Genomic DNA, 24,474 nt, shown 5'->3' with positions numbered 1-24,474 from the left:
TCTGTATCGCAGTTCTAGAGCTAGTCTGAGATGTTACGAGAAATTACTCTCTACAAGAGACCGACAATATAACTAAATGACAGGGTTTGCAAAAAGACCGTTTGATTTTCCTTTTTTACATTCCGGAAAATAATTTGGCTTCTTTTTGTTTTCTTTCTTTTTTAAAATACCGCGTTCTTCTGTTCTTGTTGTCCTTTTCTTTGTTACCCTTGCTTGATCAGGCAAGGCTAATTACGTGGTAAAGGAATACCGGCATGAGATAATAGTGAACTTTTAAGTAACACTGAGGATTGCGGTTGAGAAAAACTACTAATACAGACTTATTAAAAAAAAAAAAAAAAAAAAAAAAAAAAATTAGCCGTCATGATACTTAGCAAAAGACAGTTATGATGCAAGCATCACAGAACACCGTAACATAAGACTGGAACTGGTTGAAAAAGATCTCAGTGGTATTATGACTTATGAATTGTAGTTTAATGTGAATACCCGTTATTAACATTGCTTCAACTACTAATGTACGGAACGAAGAGGAGGGGGGGGGGAGGAACTCTCTTGTAATAACAGCATGCATCTCTGGTATTAACTGGAAATAGATTAAAAAAAAATCCGCAAAAGAACTTTCGAAAGGTTTTTGGGTTCACATTTTGAAGCACGCACTTTTTACAGTCTCGCGCCCCCCTCCCCGCGACTTGGAAAGGGAAAAAAGAAAATTTGGAAGCCATTTTATTACCTACTGCCAAGCCCTCTCTAACCTAAAGGGTTGTGTCGAACACGATTTGGTAGCCGAAGTACTTATTTTACCTTCAAAACTTCAAAAATAAGTATCACAATTTGAGAAGGACATAATTCGATACGGATGTTAAGAGAAAGATTTTCAAGTTGGGACTGAAAACCTTAGGTGGTAGTGTTTGTTATTAAGAGAAAAATAGGATATTGCTGATGTTAGACCGTCAGTTAAAGTTAAATGTGAAAGTCCACGAAGGTTAAATGACATAAAAGTAAATAGTTATCTTTATTTCAACAATATAACTAGAACAATTAACAAAATCAAAGACACTGGCATTTTGAAAGTATCACGAAGTTTCTTACCTTTTGAATCATTTTTTCTAAAATATATTTTACTTGTACCCCAGAAAAAAAAAAAAAAAAAAAAAAAAAATCTGGAAGCTTTCAGATTTTATATTACGCGCAAAAAAGCGTTTTTCTTAACGTTTTGTGCGTTACCTTATTTATTAAATAACATGTGCGTACTTAAACCACATAGAATTCAATTCAACGGCAATATCACAAAAAATTTAAAAACAGCATATCTTTAGAATTTCCGATACACAATCTCGCGCGTTAGAGATAAAAATGTTTTTCGTACAGGGTTGCCATTGCTCGCTTTGAAATCGTTGAGTTTGTTCAACAAAAATTCATTAAAGTGGTACAAAATATGAAATAAGTAATAAAACAAATTCCAAATTAGGGCTTCCAGATGCCCATATTCGGGTGGAGGATTACGTTATTCAAAATTTGATGGCTCTAGGTACCGTTGTTTTTTTACAGTGCAAGAAACATTCATGCATTCATGCAAATTCATCATTATTTAGTTTCTTTAAATATAATACATGGCGATAATAGTTGGTGGCAACAGTTTGAAAACTGAATCAACGCAGAAAGTGAAACGACATAAAATGTCGTCACAAAATGTTAGTCTCATAGCCCTTTGGGTCTAACGCCCCTTTGGGCTAAAAGCCTAATGAGCAACAGTTAACAGCTGTTTAAAGAGGGAAAAAAGTAATTATTATTACGTTGACACTAATATTTTCGCTAAAATCCTCCCTTGTTGTTATTATTGTTGATATACTAATTCTTCTCTGTATGTCGGTGAAATGCTTCCTCAGGCCAACCTCCAGCATTTCATACGCCCTAGACGACTGGATATTTAAAATCATATTATATCTTTATTTTGTCAATTGAAATATAAATCTCTCAACATTTGCAACCTATTTAATGAACTCTATATTTTTTCCCCCACAAAGCGAAGTCTTAAATCATGTTTCCTACTGTTATACCACAGAAAATTAATTTTCTGCTTAAAAAATATGTAAAAAAATTTAACTTTTCCTAAACATTACCTCAAGTTCTAATTATCTTTCATCTGATAAAAATCCTCTTCAGTGCGGCTATTGATATCGAAACTGCCTCCCCCTTTCCAATAATTATAAACATATTACAGCAGGCAGCAACTACGTAACATGCCCGGTGAGAGGCAGAAACATGCTCTGTCTTACAATCCAAAAACCTCCAACAAAACCACTCTCGCCCCTCATTTATATTCTGGTGAGGAAACGAAAAGGAGAATTTATAGTAGAGGCTGAAATTATAAATAACTGGTTAATTTAAAAAATAAATCTTACAATTTTATAGCATAAACATATATCAACTACTCGTATCAGAGGTACATTTAACTAATTTATGAAATTACGCTTCGCTTAATCAATCGAGTTAGAATATTGATCACCATTGCCAGCAAAAAACCTATTCCTGATCACTTACAAGATAAAAATAAAAATCTCTGCGATCTAAAAACCCTGGCAATTGCAAGCTAAAGCAACGTACTCTTTTCATAAGTTGCATTATTTTGGAATGCTGTATATATTCAAGAATCTAATCATGATAAGAAAACTGCAAATATATATAACATGGTAAATTTTCGAAAATAAGTAAACGATTTTCGTCGAATTTTTTTTAACTATAAAAACTTAAATCGTTGTTTCCTCTTAAAATTGAGGAAGATTATATTAAGTTATTTTAACTCTATTTAATTGTACTCATTAATAATATTAATGAATTATTCCAAATTAAGGCATCCGAATGCTCATATTCGGATCCCGACGTACATTATTCAAAATTTGATGGCTCGAGATACCGTTGTATTAACACAATGCAAAAAACATAATTACATTTATGCCAATTCTTCATTATTTAATTTCTTTAAATGAAACGCAGGGTGATAATATTTGGTGGCAACAACTTGAAAAGTGAAATGGACATTTAAAGCTTTCGGCGCAAAATGCCAAAATGAAATTAATAGAACTTCTGGGCTAGTGCTCTTTGGGCTAAAAAAAGAGAGAGAAAGAAATTGTACGTACAGTTTTTATTGTGATTAGCTGAATTTTCTTTTTTATTTACATCTGTTATATTATGCCTCACAGGTAGGGGGCCGATGGGATTCTCGGGAATTCGGGAAGTTTCCCGAAGCGCCGGAGGCCATGGATTTCCTAGTATCGATTACCTTGTTAACTTGATATCGATAGGTTACCTGATACTTTGTTAAGCGATATCGATTGTTGACAAACAAATGAAAAATTAATCAGAATTGCAAAATTATGCAACAAATTCACACAAAAAAAGAGCAACAAGAACTTTGCGTTAAAATAACACACCGAAAAATGACTGTTGGCGATGTTAAAACAAGAAGAAACACCTACTTTAACACCTCTAATAATAAATAAATAAATAAATAATAACAATAATAAGTAAATAAATAATAAATAAACAAATAATGATTAATAATAATAACAACAATAAATAAACAAATAATGATAAATAATAATAATAGTAATAATAATAATAATAATAAAACTTATTGAAGGAAAACATTTAATGACTCCTCAAAGAAGGAAAATTCAAAAATAAGCTAACGGTAAACGAATCAAACTCATCCTCTTAATCCCGTCGTCGTTAGCTCGTTGGAAATTACAATCTGATTATCTTCTCCACAGTATAAAAGCGGAGGATCTTCATGGCTTGCCACACCGACAATTTCACAAAAATGCCAATTACCTTTATGCAAGTCGGCGACTATTCACTTACATAAATATCTTTACAGGATGAAGAATAACTCTTCTTCGGTTCTATTAGATATCTCTACTTTTTCCACAATCCTGCAATTAGATATTTAAATAAGTCCACTGTCCAACGAGAATAAGAATGAAAAAAAAAAAAAAAAAAAGCACAAAGTATCCCGTAACAAATTATGAGGTATGAAATAACTATGAAGAAACACTTTGCATTTCGGTACTAAGAAAGGCAAGTAGGGAGGAAAGCGAAAGAGTCGGCGACTATTCACTTACATAAATATCTTTACAGTCCCAGCATCTTCATGAGAACTGCATTCTTTACGGTATACAACTTCATAAGTTAGCCATGTTTTGGCGAACAGTTATCCATACACAAAAAGATAACTGTACCCTTTTCAAATTATCCGCTTCTGGCAGTCCAGCCCCATCCACCCCTGCTTCCTTGGGATTGAGTTTCTTTTTTCTTTATACCCCCCCTTCTTCACAGATATACATTCATGTAAATTCGCGCATATTGTTTACATTCGTAAAGAGTATGTGATGCGCTTATCGACTTATATAAATCTGAGAGAGACATTAAATTTGATAAAAAAGTTAAAATTCATTAAATCGAAGTGAAAAACGCTTAAGGTGTAATACTGCACATATTTCTTTTCTTACTTCAGACAGCATATAATCAGCCTTTTGAAGAATTACAACGTAAACATGCACCTTGTAATTTACTCCGGACGGTCTACATGTATAACACATGCTTGCTCAGGAACATACTGTGACGGCTATGCGATCTAAATTATACATGGTGGTTATAATCAAGTGGTTAATGCCGGGAAACGTTAGAAGTTTACAGTGAGTTTTGCTCCTGGCTGTTTAAAAGGCTGGCAGTATGACGTTTCTGAGTAAGTAGTAATGTAAGTAGGAGCCAGTTTTCTTTAAAAGGTACTTCGTGGAGGCTTCTCACCAAGCAGACAGCCAGCACTAATGTGCTTTGTCCTAATGAAATAATCCAGTGTTACTTAAATACTTTACAATTCGCACCAGTATTAAATATTCATAAATGGAATAGATGAATAAAAAAAATAAAAAAATCTGAAAGTTTTTAAATTATATTATGCCCAAGAGGGCTTTTTTTTTAATATTTTGTGTGTTACCTTTATTTATTAAATATCATGTTCTTAGCACTGAAACCATAAAATTCAATTCAACGGCATTGTCACAAAATAATTTAAAAAGGCCATATCTTTAGAATTTCCGATACACATTCTCGCTTGCTGGAGTTCCCCTACAGTGTTGCCATTGCTCGCTTTTAAATCATTGAGTTTGTTTATAAAAATTCGTTCAAGTTTTACAAAATATAGATAATAAATGCCCATATTCGGATGGAGGCTTACGTTATTCAAAATTAGCAGGCTGTAGGTATCGATGTTTTATCACAATGCGAGAAACATACATACATTTATGCAGATTCATCATTATTTAATTTCTTTAAATATAATACAGGGCGATACTATTTGGTGGCAACAAAGCGACACGCCATTTATATTATATCTAGTGATTCGAAGCAAAATGCCGAAACGAAATAAATAGCCCTTCTGGGCTAACGCCCTTTGGGCTAATAAGTTGTTGAAAGCAAAATATTTTGCTTTAGGTACGGTAGATTTAAAAAATATACAGTTCAATCACTCTGTTAGCTCAGCTCTGAATTCTCAACATGTCATTAAAATGAAGATAACTCTTCTTCGGTTCTATTAGATATCTCTACTTTTTCCCCAATCCTGCAATTAGATATTTAAATAAGTCCACTGTCCAACAAGAATAAGAATGAAAAAAAAAAAAAAAAAAAAAAAAAGCACAAAGTATCCCGTAACAAATTATGAGGTATGAAATAACTATGAAGAAACACTTTGCATTTCGGTACTAAGAATGGCAAGTAGGGAGGAAAGCGAAAGAGCGATTTTTTTTTTTTTTTTTTTTTGGTCTTCTTCCAAAGAGGCTGGACCTGTTTTGATGTATGCAATTAGGTCTAGGAGTAAATCTTCAAGGACATTCGCTGCTACCAGTTTAAAGGGAGAGTTTCTGTGTCAAAAAAATCTTGAGTCACTTATTGGTTGAAGTGGGTCAGGATGTGGCGTTTGAGGGCGTTCAATAACATTACCTTTTACGGAAACCACATAGACTCTTATGGGATGGATGTGAAACCATTTCCCACAGGTATTTCTCAAGAATCAGTAAGCTTAGGAAATTCAAATTTAAGCGTCAACAAAATTTCATTCAAATCCGCAGGCCTTTGGCATTGCTCTTAGCTTCTTTTTAAAATTAATAACATCAATTTATTCCTTTCATAAATCCTCTTCTTGTTCCTAATACATCATCAAAAGCAATCTCTTTTTTTTTCTAGCACCTTATCATAATTAGCATTTCTTTCTTTAGAATGAATATCGAGAGCTTGAGGGAATCAGAATGTTCTCCTGCAAGCGTGTGTTTATACTGGTATCTTTGCAATTGAATTTTGTTGGAGTATAGTATATTACCTTATATTCACCAGCAGTGGTATGCAGCCCGGTATTACTGTTACTCTTAATAAATTCCTGACAAACTGGATCATTACGCTGTAGGTAATGTCAAATCTTTTTGTTATTGTCTTCCTACAATTGGAATTTCTTGTTTTAGCAGTTTGCTACAAATAATTTTCTAAGCCCAAAAAGTTTCTTACTTTAATTCGATAATATTGAAGCAAAACTTGGAACTGAAATTGAAAGCGGAATTCCTGAAAACACATTAACACAGATCATAAACCTTACTGATGGCAATGTTTACTTTTGGCTGCTTTTTTTTTAAGTATGTCAGGTGTGTTTATACACTTCTTTTATTTCTAAGGCTAAATCTGAGCTTAGATTCCCTAATAATATTTAGTTGCTCGTGGGAGAGCTCATGAGCAACCAACTATGATTAGAGATTCACTTTATTGCTCAAAGGTTCACTATGATAAGGGCTTCTCTAAAAACTTTATTTCAATTAGGAATTTCATTTAAGATCTCCCTCAATTTTAGATGATTACCTTGACAAGAGTTTTCCAATATGCTGAAGAAGGATGGCCAATATCTTGCATAATACCTTTCCAATATGCTAAAGGAATATGACCAATGGTCACAGAATTCATTAAGGCCGAATAACTTGCATAATACCTTTCGAATATTTTGAAGGAAGACGGCAAATACCTTACATAATACCTTTCCAATATGCTGAAGTAAGATGGTAAATACAATACGTAATACCTTTCTAATATGCTGAAGGAATATGACCAATAGTCATAGCATTCATAAAGGCCGAATACCTTGCATAATATCTTTCCAGTATCCTGAAGGAAGATGGCAAATACCTTACATAATACCTTTCTAATATGCTGAAGGAATATGGCAAATACATTGCATAATACCTTTCTAATATGCTGAAGGAATATGGCCAATAATCATAGCATTTATTAAGGCCTAATACCTTTCCAATACACTGAAGGAAGATGGCAAATACCTTACATAATACCTTTCTAATATGCTGAAGGAATATGACCAATAGTCATAGAATTCATTAAGGCCGAATAACTTGCATAATACCTTTGAATATCCTGAAGGAAGACGGCAAAAACCTTACATAATACCTTTCCAATATGCTGAAGGAAGATGGCAAATACCTTACACAATACCTTTCTAATATGCTGAAGGAATATGACCAATAGTCATAGCATTCATAAAGGCCGAATACCTTGCATAATACCTTTCCAGTATCCTGAAGGAAGATAGCAAATACATTGCATAATACCTTTCCAATATGCTAAAGGAAGATGACCAAAAGTTATAGCATTCATTAAGGCCGAATACCTTGCAGAATACCTTTCTAGTATGCTAAAGGAAGATGGTTAATACCTTGCATAATACCTTTCTAGCATGCTGAAGGAAGATGGCAAATAGTCATAACATTCTTTAAGGTTGAACATTTGTTAAGCTTCGATTATCAACCAAAACAAAGCTCCCAATAATTCAAAAATTATTTACCCTGCTGACTATGCAATGCTCATGCTTGTCAACAGTTAATTGTTTTTGATTAGCTACATCGGATTGAGTGCTTTTACGTGCTATTAACTGCATTAATATCTAAAAGTTATTTAATTTAACTTCCCGCACACTTACTGTTTGCTGATGTATTTGTAAAGCTGGACTTCAACTACTTATCCTTTCTATATCATGGATTATTAACAAAACTGCATGAAACATAAAAAAAATCTTAAGTTGTAGATCAATACCCGAAATAGTAACGGAGAATATTTAGTCGTATTTTAAAGGCAAATTAGTAAGAAAATATACTGCGACATAAGACATACTGAACACATTAAGTCGAGAACTCATAATATAGAAATACGACAGATTAATTTGTTTGTTATTGCAAAATTATCGAAGATCATCTTCTATAAAAGAGTTGGTTAGTTGGTTCATTGATTACGGCAAACATGTAAATTCCATCTATAGATATGCCTTCGCGTAAGTGAAACTACACACTACACATGGGCAAATAGAAGGAAATCTTACTTAGGCAACTCTACTAGTAGGAGCCGAATTCGAGATGAAGATTTCCTTTTCAACTTACATTCCCACCAAACTGCAGATGTAACATTCAGCAACATTTCCACTAAGCAGAGGACTGACGTCTGCGGAACTTGCATGGTCCACTTGAGCAGAGTGGATAAAGATCGTTGAATAAAACTAGTGTGACCAGAGTTCGTGCTTGGGCTAAGAGACCGAGAGATTTCCCCCATGGACAACGCGAATACGCACCGGTTTTCCTTAGAAAGTGCTCCAGAAAAGCATTGCTCTCCAAGCAGAGAGCATTATCCACTATACCACTATACTGTGTGCTTAATCATAATCTAACAAATCCAGTGGAGGAGCTGTACAGGTGTTACTTGATGCCTATTGCAGCTGCAATGAGACCTTCAGGATGGTTAACAAAATGCTAAAGTGGACGATTCTTATAATGAGTGGTCGCTTCAACAGAAGTAGATTCAACATATTTTCATCAGACAGGCAAATAGGGCATCGATCATTGGAACAGAATGATCATTATAATAAGCGATCGGGTACAACAAGCGACGATTGTATTTGTTTTTATCTTTCTTCCTTTAATAATGATTAATATATATATAGGTGATAATTCTAGAAGCTATTGAAACACAGCATAAGAAGCAAAAGTAAAATAAGAGTAATAATATTTCTCCCCCATTTTTTATGCCGTAAAATATTCAACACAGCTGTTTTAATACAATAAATATTCAACATAGATGTAATAATAATATATTTAAGAGGAAGGATCTGAGTAACATTAGACTGTCTATTATATTAGAATAAAAAGTGAAATGATAATTTAATTATTTGGGGCAAAGTTCTAACAATTCCAAAACATGTGAAAAAATAAATAGAATAAGAAAAGTTGTTCTGTGTACATATAGATCTTATTTCCTAATGTAAATCTCATTTGGATTTTTATTTTATTTTTTAAAATTTTTATTTTGCAACATGTAAAAGAAAAATCCCGGATTCTGAAGCTCTTTGGATATGATGCGGATAATCCACATATTCTGAACTGCCTTAATGTCGTGCATGCTAAGTATTTATTTCAGAAAAATCTGAAATAAACAAGAGTAAATTATCCCAAATATTCGTGAAATATAGGAATTGGAAGTGCAGAAATGCAGAGAGAAAATGCTAAACGAACTATACCTATGTCTTTATACGATAATATTCAAAATCTTTTTACCTATACGTATACACCATGACCAATCACAGAGTCATGTTGTTCAGCCAGCACCTAGCCAGACCCCATATGCCTTTAGGCGTCTAATCAAGTAAACGGTAAAAATACCTTTAAAGAAATGCTTAACATTCCAATAGCAGGAATTCGACAAATAGCATTTTTAATTTAACGCAAGAATTTTAGTTTGACTGAGAAGTGTTAAAAATAAATAATTATTTTTCATCAGTAAACATTCTGAGCAGTTGAGAGAAACAGATATTGGTGTTTATATCAATATGTTACATCATATATTAGAAGACTAAAAGACAAATGAAAGATTCAAGTTTAAAGCTTGAGAGTAAGAGAAAGTATATAAAATTATATTTATTAGGATAATGATTTTTGTTCAATATTAAAAAAAGGGCGTTCTCAATTAAATAACTTAAGGGAAAAGTAATATATGTATAATTACAAAACAATTTTTTTTTAAATAAAATATAATCATGCCTAGTATTTTCGCGCATTCTGGATACAGAAAAGCAAGGATTTTTGTAGAAGAGATATTTCCATTGATTTTAGTGTACCTCCTCCTAACAAAGTGGCATTGAAGCTGATTGAATTCTTCTTCTATTATGTCTTTTTTTTTCAAATTTCATTGATTTTTTTTTTTAATTGGGGTATTGCTTGTTTGCAGAGTTTTGGTTTTAACAATTATCAAATTCTTTATTTCATTTATAGCATTTTTCGAAATTTATAAATTATGAATTTCAATTTTTGGTCTTTTGTGAAAAACTGGTTTTAAATTTCTTACTTTATGTTTGCTTATACGGAAAGACATGCTTGCTTGTACAGTTTTCAAGTATAAAATGTTTAGTTACTCTACTCATCTCTAAAACTGAAACGAAAGCTCAAGAAAAACAAATTGCAAAAAAACTCATTGTCCCGTGCTGGATCAAGGGGCGAATGATACACGTACAAGGAAAGCCTGCGCATGCGCATTCCGAAGATACACTAAATGACGCCTGGCCTTGCTTACTCCGCCCCAATTTTGATGCATAACACCTCGAAGTGCGGTCCGAGGTTCTTCTATCCCCTCTTTTCCTACCATCCACTCGAGCGGACCTCAGGATCGCCTCGTATTTTGAATGCCTCCCTGCCGCACAGACACTATACATTGACAAATATCCAAGACTTCTTCGGAATTCGAATCAAGCCTGAAGATACATCAGTCAGGAGCATTATCCACTATACCGGTTAGAGCGATGACGGGGTTGCTCAGCATTATGTTTAATGGTGGCATCAAATGTGTCAAAAAGTTATTTTAAATAATGTAGTTTTTTTTTAATACCAAAGAGCTCCCAAGACGCTTTCTGTCTTGCGCGCAAAATAATCGTCGTTAAACACTCACTGTAAACACTTGGACATACGAAACTTTCCAGCTAGGGGCGGAAAAAACATTAAATTATTTTATTTGATTTATTACTTTTGCGTCCGAATCACTTTTTAAATTGTTGCCACCAAATATTATCACCATGTATTATTAAAAACTAATTAATGAAGAATCTGTATGTATGTGTGTATGTATGTTCCACGCACTACGGAAAATGACGGTACCTAGAGCCACCGAATTTTTAATATGCGCAGTCCTGTGCTTGAAAATGGAGACCTCGAAGACTGAATTTTGAATTTAAAATTTGTTTTTTAAATTATTTCATAGTTTTTACAAATTTAACGAATTTTTATGTAATAAACTCAGCGATTTGAAAGCCAGAAACAGCAACACAGCTGGAATAAAGCATATATTTATCCTTAGATTTTAATCCATAAATTAGACTATTTGAAAGCAGTGTGTTACCGCTGTCTCAAACAAAATACTTAAGGTATTCAGTACAGTCTAAGATATTTAATCTTATTTTCTTAATGTCTACGTTTTAATCCGATTGATTTAAACAAAATGTGATATTAGCTTACTCATTAAAATCATTATACGTATTACATTTTTATGATAAATCTTATAGGCGGTTGGCAGCTCGAGCTGTCTGTTTTCAAAGAAATAGTATAGCGAATATAAAATAATGTCCGTCTACCCCTAATATTCTATCGCGAATTTTAAATATATGCTGTTTTTAAACATTTAGAGATTTTTTAAATATTTAGTGATATATATATATTTCATCAAGCAAAGCAGTAACAACAATTTTTGAAAAACCAATTTTGGTCAAGAAAACATCTTGCGCAATATGCTGCAAAATAAGTAAAAAATAAAAATTGTAGAAAGCTCGCCTAAAAGTTACCAAGAGCTGCTGCTCCAAAAGGTTGAAGACGTTTTCAAAAATTAATACACATGAAAAGCAAATCATTAGACATGTAAAACATAAATCTGTTTTTTCTGTTTTTTAATTTTATTGTATTTAATTTTATTGTATTTAATTTTATTTAATTTTATTTTAATTTTATTGTATTAATTTTTGAAAACGTCTTCAACCTTTTGGAGCAGCAGCTCTTGGTAACTTTTAGGCGAGCTTTCTACAATTTTTATATATATATTTCTATATATTTGAAATCACTGAGTTTGTTAACGAAAAATTTGCTTAAGTTTTACAAAATATGAAGTAGATAATAAAACAAATTCCTAATTTGGGCTTCCAGATGCCCACATTCGCGTGGAGGACTATGTTATTCAAAATTTGATATCTCTAGGCACCGTTGTTTTTTCACACTGCGAGAACTATACATACATTCACGCAGATTCTTCATTAGATGAATAGCAAAGCACAGCTATTAAAACTATTTGTTTAATTAAGTTGGGCTTTTCCAGAAGTGATAATTTTAACTTATAAAATGTAATATAAATGGAATCAAAGGCAATTATTGAATTATACTACAACTATTTGTTTTATCCCGCATAGATTAAAGGTAAGAAAACTCCATAACATTTTCGTAATAAATAAAATCTTATTTATATAGTTTTGCATCTATCGAAAATTAATACGGCACCAATTCTGCCCTTATGTCATTCAATAATTAATTAAAGGTTGTTAAATACTAACCAATGTCAAATTAATGAAAAGTGTAATGAGATTTTTTTTAAACAAATGGATGGGACTTTTTTTTCTCTCTGAAACACAAAATAAATTATAAAAACTTAAATAATCTGAATTTATCTGTTTATTTTGAAAACAATTCGATTGACATCGTAAGTGATCTAAACAAGTTTTGATGTCAGAAAGACAATCAATCAGAGATGTTTATATCTTGAACATAAATAATAATAACAACAAAAATGCAGTAAAAACATTTTGACCGTTTTAACCTTTCAATTTTCACGCTACTTATCCGAATTTACAAATTTTAAAAATATTCAAATTTAAACTACATTAAGAAAAATTCTTTAAATATTCTTAAACTACCGAAATATATATCACAGCATCACACGTGGTTGACTCTATTTCCAAGTGCCAGTTCTTTTCAAATTGTAGTAAAAATATCAGCCATTGTTGATTCAATTATTATTCATTCATTGTTGATTCATAATTAATTAAGTAAAAATATGTAAGCATACCTGAGTTTAAAATGACTCTAACGTCTCCCATTGGCACACTGCGCTATCATGCATTTCGACGCTTAAAATCCAAGAATGATCTTTCTGTCAGTGACAGTTCGGCAACTTTTCCTCTGACAGAGTCAGTTTGACCGGTTGCACGGCGTTCACCGTGACCGCCGCTTTCGAACGTTCTCTCTCGACTACTGAAGTGAAAACGAAGGCGAAGAAACGGCCATCTGGTTTCTTGTGACGTCATTAAGGTCGGGGGAAGGAGTGAAAAACTTGTGGAAGGAATAAAGAAGCAAAAAAGAAAGCTATTTTTCTTTTGAGAAAATCGGGTTCTTTGCAGTTTCGAGATTGTTGTTAAAGTCAGTGGTCACCTGAACGCGATAATATTTGACCGTTTTTCTCCTTCGTCTCCCAAAGAAAAGAGAACTTTAAAATGATTGATTCCCGCTTAGGAATAAAAGAAAAATAAAATCAACATAGCTGTTGTTTAAACGCGAAGTTAATATACTACAAAAATCTTAATTTGATACATGACGAGTTCATTGACAAAAGTTTTCAAATGGCGTTAAAAAGCAAAATTTTAAAAACTAAGAATGTTTTACAATGTATTAAAAATTAGCAAAAAGAAAAAATGAAATAATGGTAGAGAAGGCCAAAATTTTTTTTAAAAAATTGCATATTATTTCCGTTTTCTTGGAATTAAAAGTTTAGTTCCGCATAATTGGGGATGGCCAGTTGTTGGAATATTGTTTAAATGACTATTCGGTTTAAAGTATATTTGTATTGCACTCAAATCAAATCTCTATTCAAATCAAATATAAATATTTGTATATATTTATATTTGATTTTGAATTTCGGATTTACATATAATGTTATTAGACAAATTTGGTTTTTTTCGAATGGTCACTTTACATTATGTAAAATTTTATTAATAATTTTATTTATTTATTTATTTATTTATTTTTTTGTGTGTAACCAATTTGAAACAGTGCTTTGTTTTATTCTTTTTCCAAGTGTTTCGAAGGCGTGTAGGGAAAATCCTGGTACATTTGAGATTCACTTTTTTCGATTTTGTATGAATTTTAATGTAATGAAAATTTGTTTCTTTTTTCGGTTTTTGCTTTCAAATGAACCAAGAAAACGAAACGCGTTTTCGAAGCATATTAATCAACTTTTATGAATACAATACAGTTAAAATACTTTCTTTACTTAGCACAAGGAATTATAAAAAGAACTGATTCTGACAATATTATTAACATGCTGACTTTGTTCAGGTAATTGAAAGTGGTACCCATTACATATACACGCTTACATAATCTCTGAAAATGAATCCGAAACGCGGTTCACCTCCTTCGAAAGCGAAAAAATAAATAGAAAAACATCTTTGTTTTTTATATATTTACAAATATAATTTCATAACAGATAGGCGCGCAAATAGGGCAGTAAAACAAATGTAGGTGTAAAGCAAAATAAAATATTAATTGAGACACGCAGTCTTTTATTTTTTTACTATTCCACGTGCTGTTTTTAAGGGCTTGATATTTTATTCTAGTTGTTATTACAAACATTTTTTTATCGAATGTAATACTTTCAGTGAGAGAAACCTCGACCGTAGGAAGAGCTATTATTTCAATTTCCTCTTTTAGCTCCATAAAAAAAAAAAAAAAAAAAAAAAAAAAAAAAAAAATCAAATGTACTTTAAAGAATTGAAAAATTTTACATTTTCAGAAAAGTAAGTTATTTTAGAGGGGGGGGGGAAAGAAAAAGGAACAGAGTGAAATTTTTATCGTTTAAAAGTATAAAATGTGTAACATAGAAATGAATAATTAAAAAAAAAAAAAAAGACTAGCCTCATTCGTCTTAATTATAAAAAATATGCTGATTGGATGTTTGGTTTTTTTCAGTGATTTGAAATTGTCTTTTTTACTTCCTTGTACGAAGTAAAAAGGAATTGTAATCGCGAAAAGTTTCAGGCAGCATATTTCAACGAAAATATCCATTTTGACCGCTATAGAATGCAATTTAACGATGTTTTTGCGTGATATCTGTACGTAAGGACAGAATAAAATACTCTTTTCCTTCAAAAAAATTATAAAACTGCTTTAAAACTAATTCTGAAGAGAATTTTTCGTGGCGTCTGTACGAACGTATGTACGTACGTACGTACCTCGCATAACTCAAAAACGAGTAGCCTCAGAACGTTGAAAATTTGTATATAGGACTGCTATAACATGTAGATGCGCACCTCGTATTTTGGTTGCAATCGGCCGCACCAAACGTATATAAATATATTTATATATATATCCACTCTATTACCCGGCTCAGTGATCTCAGTTTCTTTACTCTTATATGTTTGTAAATTGTACATATTTTGCTTTAAAAATGATTGAATTATGTTGTTTTTATCTTCCGGTTAAGGATTTTATGCCTTTAGTAAATCTGTGTGCAATATTTTTAGAATTATCAGCAATTTTAAAGTTGTTTAATTGGCGCTAAGCCTGTTTTTAATGGCGGTCATTGATGTTTACATTTGGAACAGGAGACTAGTGGATTTGTTGCCAATCTAGAGAAACTTAGCTTCGCAACAACAAAGATAACGCATTCATTTATTATTGCCAATTAAATCATGCTTAATTCTTTCTGAAATTTTTTCGAGGAAATAAGCGTTTGAGCTATTATTTCAATTTCCTCATTTCATTCCTCCTTCGTAATTTTTAATATAGATATTTTGAGTTTTTATGTATTTTTGCCTTCTCGCGAAGTGAGAACTGAAATAATTAAATAAGAAATACTCAATCGTCTGTGAAAAACTGTTTCGTTTTTGTTTTGTTTGCTTAATTTCTTTTATACATAGTTCTAGCTTTATTATAGTATTTGAATAGAACATGTGGCAACGATTAGATAATTCTTTAAATGATATACATTTTGTGCATTCTGAGTTATAATATGAATGAAATATAATACTGTTAAGTGAACCTAGCGCCATGGTCCTAGTGTCGCTATGGTAAACAAAGGGAATTTTAAAGAATGCATTTCTTCTATTGTGGTTTATGCGCTGTCGGCGAAGTAGGTTTAATTCAATCTAATAAGTTTAAATAAAATGCAAGAAAAAGTGCGTATAATTTAATATTCCGTACAAGGAAGTCATGTGGTGTACACATCAGATTTTTATTATAACAAGATAAAAGTACTGGAAATATATATGCAAGATAATCAAATGTTAAATGGCATCTATCAGCTATGGATTGGTTTTTGTCTAATAAAAAAAATAAATAAATAAATAAAAAATAAAAAAAGAAAAAGAAGAAAACCCTCTCGAAATATTTAGAAATATTTAGGTGCTAGCTATTCATGAATCGATGGATCACATTAAGCTGTGTCGTTATGAAAGCAACAAAATGTAAGACCATTTTGTTTTAAATAATATCAGTTAAGGTTATGAGATAACGCATACAATAAATTTAATTATATTGTTGCGAATTTTCCATATATATAATTAATTTGATAGAAATTATACGTGAAACTGTAACATCTTTCGTATAATATAACATGAAATGCTTCAAAGAGAAGAAGCTTTGCGCGAAAAACAAGAATACAGGGCAAGTTTATTTAATATTGAGTAAATGGTTATATCACTAAATTGGCGAGATATCGGAAAGCTCGCGATGGTTTTAGCGGCTAATTTTTCTCGCCAAATTTGGTGAGAAACCGCCAAATCTAAGCATTTTTACAGGCGTTAATTAAAATTAAAATGTCCTTAGGATAAATGACTTGTAAAATTTTTTTAGAGAAGTCAAAAACATTCAAGATGTGAAAATTTTAAATAATTTTGTACGAAAGTAAAATGCAAAAAAAAGTAGTACTTCGTCGGAAAACCTAGTCAAATCTTGCCTATGAGTATTGTGCAAGCTGCGTTAAGCGTTCCCAAACAAATAATCTGCTATTAAGCGTTGATAGAATTACACATAGTCGTATGGAAAATTAAAAGAATTTGCATATTATGTCAAATTTCTGAAAAACTAATGGATGGATTTTGATAAAATTTGGTATGAAAATACATTTATAACAGATGAAGAGTTGTACCGCTCAAAAGTCCTTTTATTTTCGCATAATTATCACTAAAGCTTACCGTGCAGAGATGCCCAAAATCCACTTTGTTATATCCAACTGAAAGTGAGTCTAATATAGAGTATGGTGCCCTCTCAGGGACAGATCGTGCTGCATGATAGCGTACTGGACAGCAGGCAGTTGAGAAGCCCCTATGGCAGTCGATTCCGAGAATTTGGCGAGAAATCGCCCATTTGGCAAGTTTTAGCGACAAAATTGGCGGTATGCCATGGACGGATGGAGAACCTTCTGGAACGAATTCTTACCGGTTTAGCCCAGAATGTTCTCGAACACCAGTCAAAAGCTATATAAACCCTGCTGGTAGGCGGAGAGTTAGTGAGTATCGAAAGTGTGCCTCGTCGAGAGGGCGAGTCAGAGTGCCTCGTCTGGACTGCGAGATAGTTAGTATCGAGTTGGTGTCTCGTCTAGCGAGTCAATCCCTGCGGAGTCGATCAATTTGACAGCCGAGCAGCAAGTGCCGAGTGCACCGAAAGAGTCTCGTAGTATGTCGCGGTTAATGCATCGTCGAGAGAGCGTGTTGAGCTCCGGGAACGACTGAACCGAAGAGTCGGGAACTGTGTCCTAGAGTGCATCGCGAGTTGTAGCGTGGAGAGTCTCGAGAGTACGTGGAGTTCCGAGAATGACCAAGCAGAGTCGGGAGCTGTACTCTGGTGCTTTGCAGTGAAGCTGTCTTCACCGTGATAGCCTGATAACCTGAGGGCTGTGTCGTTGATTGTGTCAGAGTGTTTATAGTAGTTCTTCGACGACTGTAACGTGATTTTGGAGCTGTCCTGAGTCGTACTGGCTAAATGAAGTGTGTTTCGATACTTCATCAAGTGTCGTTGTTATCTACTCCAAATCTACGAACCCCGTACGAACGTGAAAAAAGAAAATAACGTAACAACTGGTGTCAGAAAAAGAAAAACGCAACAATATGTAGGGGTTTGCGGCCATCCAACACGATGTCCACCTGAATGATTTCACCTTCACCACACTAATGATTTTTTTCTCTGATGAGGAAGGGATGGTATCGCGGTCCAGGCTCTCTTCAGGTACGCCAGAAACAACGTTCAGGCTTCATCCTGACTTATCTGTAAAAAGTACAGTGCTCCACTGAAATCTGATCCAAGGCGCAAGTTGTCTGCACCATGCTAAAAGCTCTGTGTTGTGTGTTACAGTAAGCGGGAGGTAAGCAGCGGATCTTCTGGCATACAGTCCTATATCTTGAACTGCAGAGAGTGAAACTCGAGTTCCAATGGCAGCATACTGCTCACGTGAGAGATGTGAAAATGTAGCAGTTTTTTTTACGTCGCTGCGCTGACTGAAAGTGCAAATGTCTTCGTTTGTCTTTGAGAATCTTTGCCGATCTTGTGCATGTTTTCTCGTATGGATACAGTGTCCTGAAACTACTTAGAGTCACTTATACTGCGAGTCACGTTGAGCTCTGTAGCCACCTGCGATTGTGACTGGTCTGCCTTCGCTCTACCGAGAATTCTCCATCTCATTCCGGCATCCATACGTTAGTGGTTACTCATTTTGTCTGATAGCTTATGAAATTTAACCAGCTGTTGAGAGAGACACGGCGAATGAGTGAACACGGTGAAGGCGTATGAGTACACAAATCGCCGAAAACCCAAAATTAATACCTTCGGCTTAACACTTTTCGTAAAAATAGACATAAGTTTCCAATTCTCTTATTTTTACCCACGAGGTTACAAAAGTCGCTTTACTTAAGAAAAATAAAAATCTGAAATCCGTTCAGTTTAAATTCTATCACGTAATATTATACCAAAACCTTACACTAGATGATATAGATTAAGTTAGAATAACCTCGTTAGAAATATTCAATCAGAATATCATGGAATATTTTGAACACATCGATGACATCGATAAACATAGATGACAAATTCATACTTTATGAACGAAGGGAGGGAATTGAGGGAACGAATTCTTATTACAAATATTAGTACCTACAGGAACTTTGTTCAGGAAGACAGATGTCAAATAAGGTATTTAAAAAAATTCTATCTAGTTGAGCTTTCAGTCTTAGCTACTCTTATATACATATATACGTATGTATTGCTGAAAGACACTGTGAAAGAAATGGTGCTGTGAAAATAGAATTCATTCTTGATTCTTTACGTGGAAAATCTCAGCTAAATAAGAGCTGTCTTCAAACTTTTTTTTACTAATGGCAATGTACTTGACGTGAAAAAGATAACGTAATAAAATACATAAATAAGATCCATAAGCAAAAGAATACAGAAGTAAAAGCCATTGACCCATGCGCAATCTCGCAAATCAATATTGCTCAGTGTCAGATATTGTACGAATTGTAATACACCGCATAAGATGTTCTCTATCCGTAAACCATTGCTGCGTAGTGTGCAGGTTGAGCTTGGCAGGATGCCAACGCGAAACAGTCGTGTCTCCAAACAGTCACGTCCAGTAAACGTCTCTTCAGCTAGGCCAATCAGGAATATTGTCGTAAATAGTCTTCAACCAACTGCTTGTAGAACTTCTACACACTGAGTCTTGACTGCAGTTAGAAACTTCAATGCGTTTAATAACACGTTTAGCAGTTAAAAAAGAAATCTCATTTTTATCCATCTGTAGAAGCATGGATCCCTTTTCCACAAATGGTTAAAAATGAGATGAAACTGTCTTCAAACTATTAAAATGAAAAACTGCGTTCAAACTATTAAAGAGTAAAATTTAAACAGTCAATGTTTCGTTGCAAACAGCTTTCGTTTCACGCTCGATTTGCATGCTAGTATGTACATGAGCCGTTTGGTCGCTGATATATAGAAGCTTATTTCTAATGCACTGCTCGTATTTCATCCATTTTTTTTATCTTTTGAGAAATAGTTTGTAAATATTTCCTCTGCGCTATTTTTTTAAATACATGTGAAAATTAGAAAGGAATTTTTTTACAAAGCTGGGGCTGTAGGTGTTTAATGGCGATATCTAAAATATTTCATCTTTCGGTGTTGTTTTTCAGTTGAAAAAGAAATCTCATTTTTATCCATCTGTAGAACCATGGATCCCTTTTCCACAAATGGTTAAAAATGAGATGAAACTGTCTTCAAACTATTAAAATGAAAAACTGCGTTCAAACTATTAAAGAGTAAAATTTAAACAGTCAATGTTTCGTTGCAAACAGCTTTCGTTTCACGCTCGATTTGCATGCTAGTATGTACATGAGCCGTTTGGTCGCTGATATATAGAAGCTTATTTCTAATGCACTGCTCGTATTTCATCCATTTCTTTTATCTTTTGAGAAATAGTTTGTAAATATTTCCTCTGCGCTATTTTTTTAAATACATGTGAAAATTAGAAAGGAATTTTTTTTACAAAGCTGGGGCTGTAGGTGTTTAATGGCGATATCTAAAATATTTCATCTTTCGGTGTATTGAAAACATCTGTCTGGCCATTCTCTTCAATTAAGTGTCTTATTTCTGACATAATCATTAAATTCCAGTAGCAGAGACTGAACCGGTTCGCCTTAGGCATGATGATGCAAGTATTATACTTCATTAAGTGTCTGGAACCTTTTTGCTCCTTTTCTGGTCATTAGGCTGTCATCTTGGCTTTAATTTTATCTTCGTGAGGAAACCTCCACTTTTTTTAAGAATAATATTGATTTCGGTTGATTTTGATGGGTTTCACCTTAACTTCGCCACTATAACAAATTTTTTCCCCTGTTATCCAATTTATACAGAATGCAGAATTCTGAAGAAACTTACGTTAATTAAAGTAATAGTTTCCGAATTATAGGTTTTGGACTATTATAGACAAGAATTTTATTTTCGAAAACTACAAATGTGGTGGTATCTCGGTATACGCCTGCTTTAAAATAAGTCCAATTTGATATATGTCCTGTAGGGATGCGAAAATTTTGTTTGGTATAACGACGCTTGTTTGGAATACGACTTGAGTTTGATGAGTCACGACTGTGCACACACACACACACACACACACACACACACACACACACAAAAAAAAAATATTGAAAAGTATGAAGATGGTATTGCCTGTCGTATGCCGAGAATGACGGCATATGCGACTGGAAAAAATACAAGTGAAGTTAAATCGGCTAACGAAAGACCTGGTGATCCTACACCAGGTTCCAATAGGGATCTCACGGGAGAAAAGAGATAAACAAATTTGATAAATTTTCATTCATGTACAACAGTGCTCTTCACACTTTGTCAACTCACGGAACTCTTAGAATTACAAGGTATTTTCGGGAAATCCCATCCGTCTTAAATAAATCATAAAATAATATTTAAAATACATCAGTATATTACGACTACTTTATGTAAAGATAATTAAAGAAAAACATCCTATTTTTTATTAAAATATTTTTACATAAAAATGTGTATTTTACTCATTAATAGCATTGTAAAGTCATTAGGTTATTTTGAAGCAGGAAACATGAAAAATGAGCAATGCCCTCTCCGGGACTCGAACTTGGACCTCTCGAATATGCTCCGAGTGTGCTAACGATTACAACACGGAGGCATGCCGAAAAGAGGGAGAAAATACTACCCCTTTTAAAGGGCAACTGGAAATTGAGGGACCTAATCGCCAAATCCTGGTGGTGAAGAACCATCATCCGCCATCTTTCTCAATTCCGGTGCCACTGTAGAGTCATTAGTTATTTTGAAGCAGAAGACATGAAAAATGAGCAATGCCCTCGTCAAGACTCGAATCTGGACCTCTGGATTACGCGCCGAGTGTGCCAACCATTACACCACGAAGGCATGCCGAAAGGAGGAGGAAAAATTGTGTCACCTACCCTTGCATTATATTTAGTGACGGGGCTATGCTTGCACTTTTTTACACAAACTGCCGAAGTCTAGCTCTATTGATGTTATCTCCAGTCGCGTTCCAAATTCGACATTTAATTAGATTGCATATTTTTTGTTACCGCGTGCGTTGAGAAAGCTTTTTCACTTAAATACGTTATTCCGTATGACATTAAAATGGTGTGAGAAACTTCTATGTATTCCTCATGAATCTGCAACCAAAAATATAGGAGCTACTCTTGTTTAAATTTGGATTTTACGTGAAATACGTTGATGTACCAATAAGATGTTCCGTTATGGTAGTACTCGAACGGATGTTTTACCCAATTAGCCTTAGTTTTTTCTGGAAAGTATTCTTTTATAGCTTTCATCAATTGAAAAAGTTGCTCTATTGTACATTAGGTACTTTGTGTTTTTGACACTTTCATCTAAATTCAATTCATTTTCCATTAGCAAACTGTTTAATCATGAAGAGCACTGCACATTATTTTCTTTGACAAAGAATGACCACATGTTAAGTTTTAAAACTAGTCTATAACTAATCTGTAATGCATCTTCATGTTTTCTTAGTTAATAAACACTAGTCAACCGTTATGAGTACATCATAATTTCCTTTTCGAATTTTTATTTTGATTATCGGTGGTTCCGCGGAGCCTAGTTTGAAGACCACTGATGTACAGCATATATTTCACCAATTGCATTTATATTGTTGCGTTCTACGGGTTCGTGGATTTGGAGCGACTGAAGACAACACTTGATGAAGAATCAAAACGCAATTAATTTTTCAGTATTACACAGGAGAGTTCCAAAGACACGATTACAGTCGTCGAAAACTACGAGAAATACTGCAACAATCAGCAACACAGCCTTCAGGCTACAACGGTGAAGATAGCTTCACGGCAAAGCACTAAAATACAGCTCCCGACTCGGTCGATCGCTCTGGAGTTAATCTCGGAACTCAAGACACTATTTACAGAACTCAACATACTACTAGATAACACTCACGATATACTCCAAGATATACTTCTGATATACACTGCTACTCCACGTAAAGGCGGGGCTTATATAGCTTTTGGCCTGCCTTCGAGAACATTCTGGCGTAAACTGGTAAAAATTCGTTCTAGAATATTTTCCCTCCGTCCATGGTATATCGCCAATTTTGTCGCCAAATGTGCGATTTCGCGTCAAATCTGGCAACTTTGCCTTTTCTTGGCTTTTTCTAGCAACCCTAAACCCGTTTTGCGGGGAAGCTATCTTACCGCAGCTAGCATTTTGTAACAGTATTTTAATATTGAAGAGTGTTAAAATAATACCAAGAAAATTTTTTCATGAGAATGTATTGATTATTTTCCCCTTGTTTCTTCCTGGAAAAGCGCATCTAGGTATACTCCAAGTTTGGAATATGTCAGTTCAAGGATTTGGAACATATTAATGACATATACCGTGTTACAATTGCATCTGAAATTTCTCAGGAAAAAAAGGAGAAAATAATCTTGAAATATGAAAACCTTCTTTCGTTACAAACCGCGTTTTGAAAGAAGTTTACGCGAGCACAGGAAGGGGACTTTTCATCGACATGCGATCTACCTTTCGACCTCCCAACCACCTGGTGTGTAACCCTTTACTCATTGAATTAATTTCACCGCCTGCTATGCAAATAAAATACTTAAAGGCGAATCCAAGATGTTGAGTAATCCACCATACCTAATCATCTCCTCAGTAACACTCCGACCGCGAACTGAACCGCAAGTAAATTTTCAAGTCATTTCCATGGGACACCTGTGGAGAATAGAGTGCAAAGTTTAGGATGCTTTCAACCAGTCTACGAGCTTTATAGCTGTTGGCGTACATAAGGAAGCAAGCCTATTAGGTAACAGACAGTCAAGGTCATCCAGTTAATTAGCCTATATGCAAATTTAGTACTTAATACCTTCGGTAGGTATGTCATTACAAGGCTTAGGTTCTGCTGAATATATTTTGAATTACTTCTGCAAATATGCTCGAGATAATATGATCCTGTTACTAAGGAATGGGTTAGATTTAATTCAGTTATGGATATTATAGTTCTTAATTTTGAGCTCAATTAAATGTTGCATGAAACTTTTTCGTGGAACATTTGATCATGTTTCATGAAACTTTTTTTTTTCCAATGGCAGATTAGAAGACAACTATAGTCAGAAATACAAACATATTAACAGAACAAACAGGTAATAAAACTAGAACTACAGTAAGTCTATAAATCGTTTATCTTGCATTCTCCCACAAGTATTTCACGAAGTCTTTGTACGGTCATTAGAATTTGTGAAGTAGGAGACATGAAAAATGAGCAATGCCCTCGCCGGGATTCGAACCTCGACCTCTCGATACGAGCCAAGTG

At 33.8% G+C, this 24,474-nt stretch overlaps 1 protein-coding gene across 4 annotated transcripts in view; it reads right to left on the bottom strand.

The window, feature by feature from the left end:
• The window catches only part of LOC118203526 (uncharacterized), a 294,354-nt gene that overhangs the window by 76,123 nt on the left and 193,757 nt on the right, over positions 1–24,474 (bottom strand). Inside the window, exons 1-2 of one of the 4 annotated variants that reach the window (XM_035375809.2) lie at positions 13,189–13,370; positions 3,862–3,932 (exon numbers count right to left, since the gene is read on the bottom strand). The exons of 2 other annotated variants lie outside the window; for them this stretch is intronic. The gene's annotated coding sequence lies outside the window, so the exon portion shown is untranslated. Of the gene's footprint in view, positions 1–3,861; positions 3,933–13,188; positions 13,371–24,474 lie in introns of those variants that run through there. One more of the 4 variants, XM_035375807.2, reaches the window with a different exon arrangement.

The sequence above is a fragment of the Stegodyphus dumicola genome, chromosome 9 (genome assembly GCF_044657685.1).
Source record: "Stegodyphus dumicola isolate Sdum_Otavi_A_Nest chromosome 9, ASM4465768v1".
Taxonomy (NCBI): domain Eukaryota; kingdom Metazoa; phylum Arthropoda; class Arachnida; order Araneae; family Eresidae; genus Stegodyphus; species Stegodyphus dumicola.
This window is presented reverse-complemented; position numbering and strand designations above follow the sequence as displayed.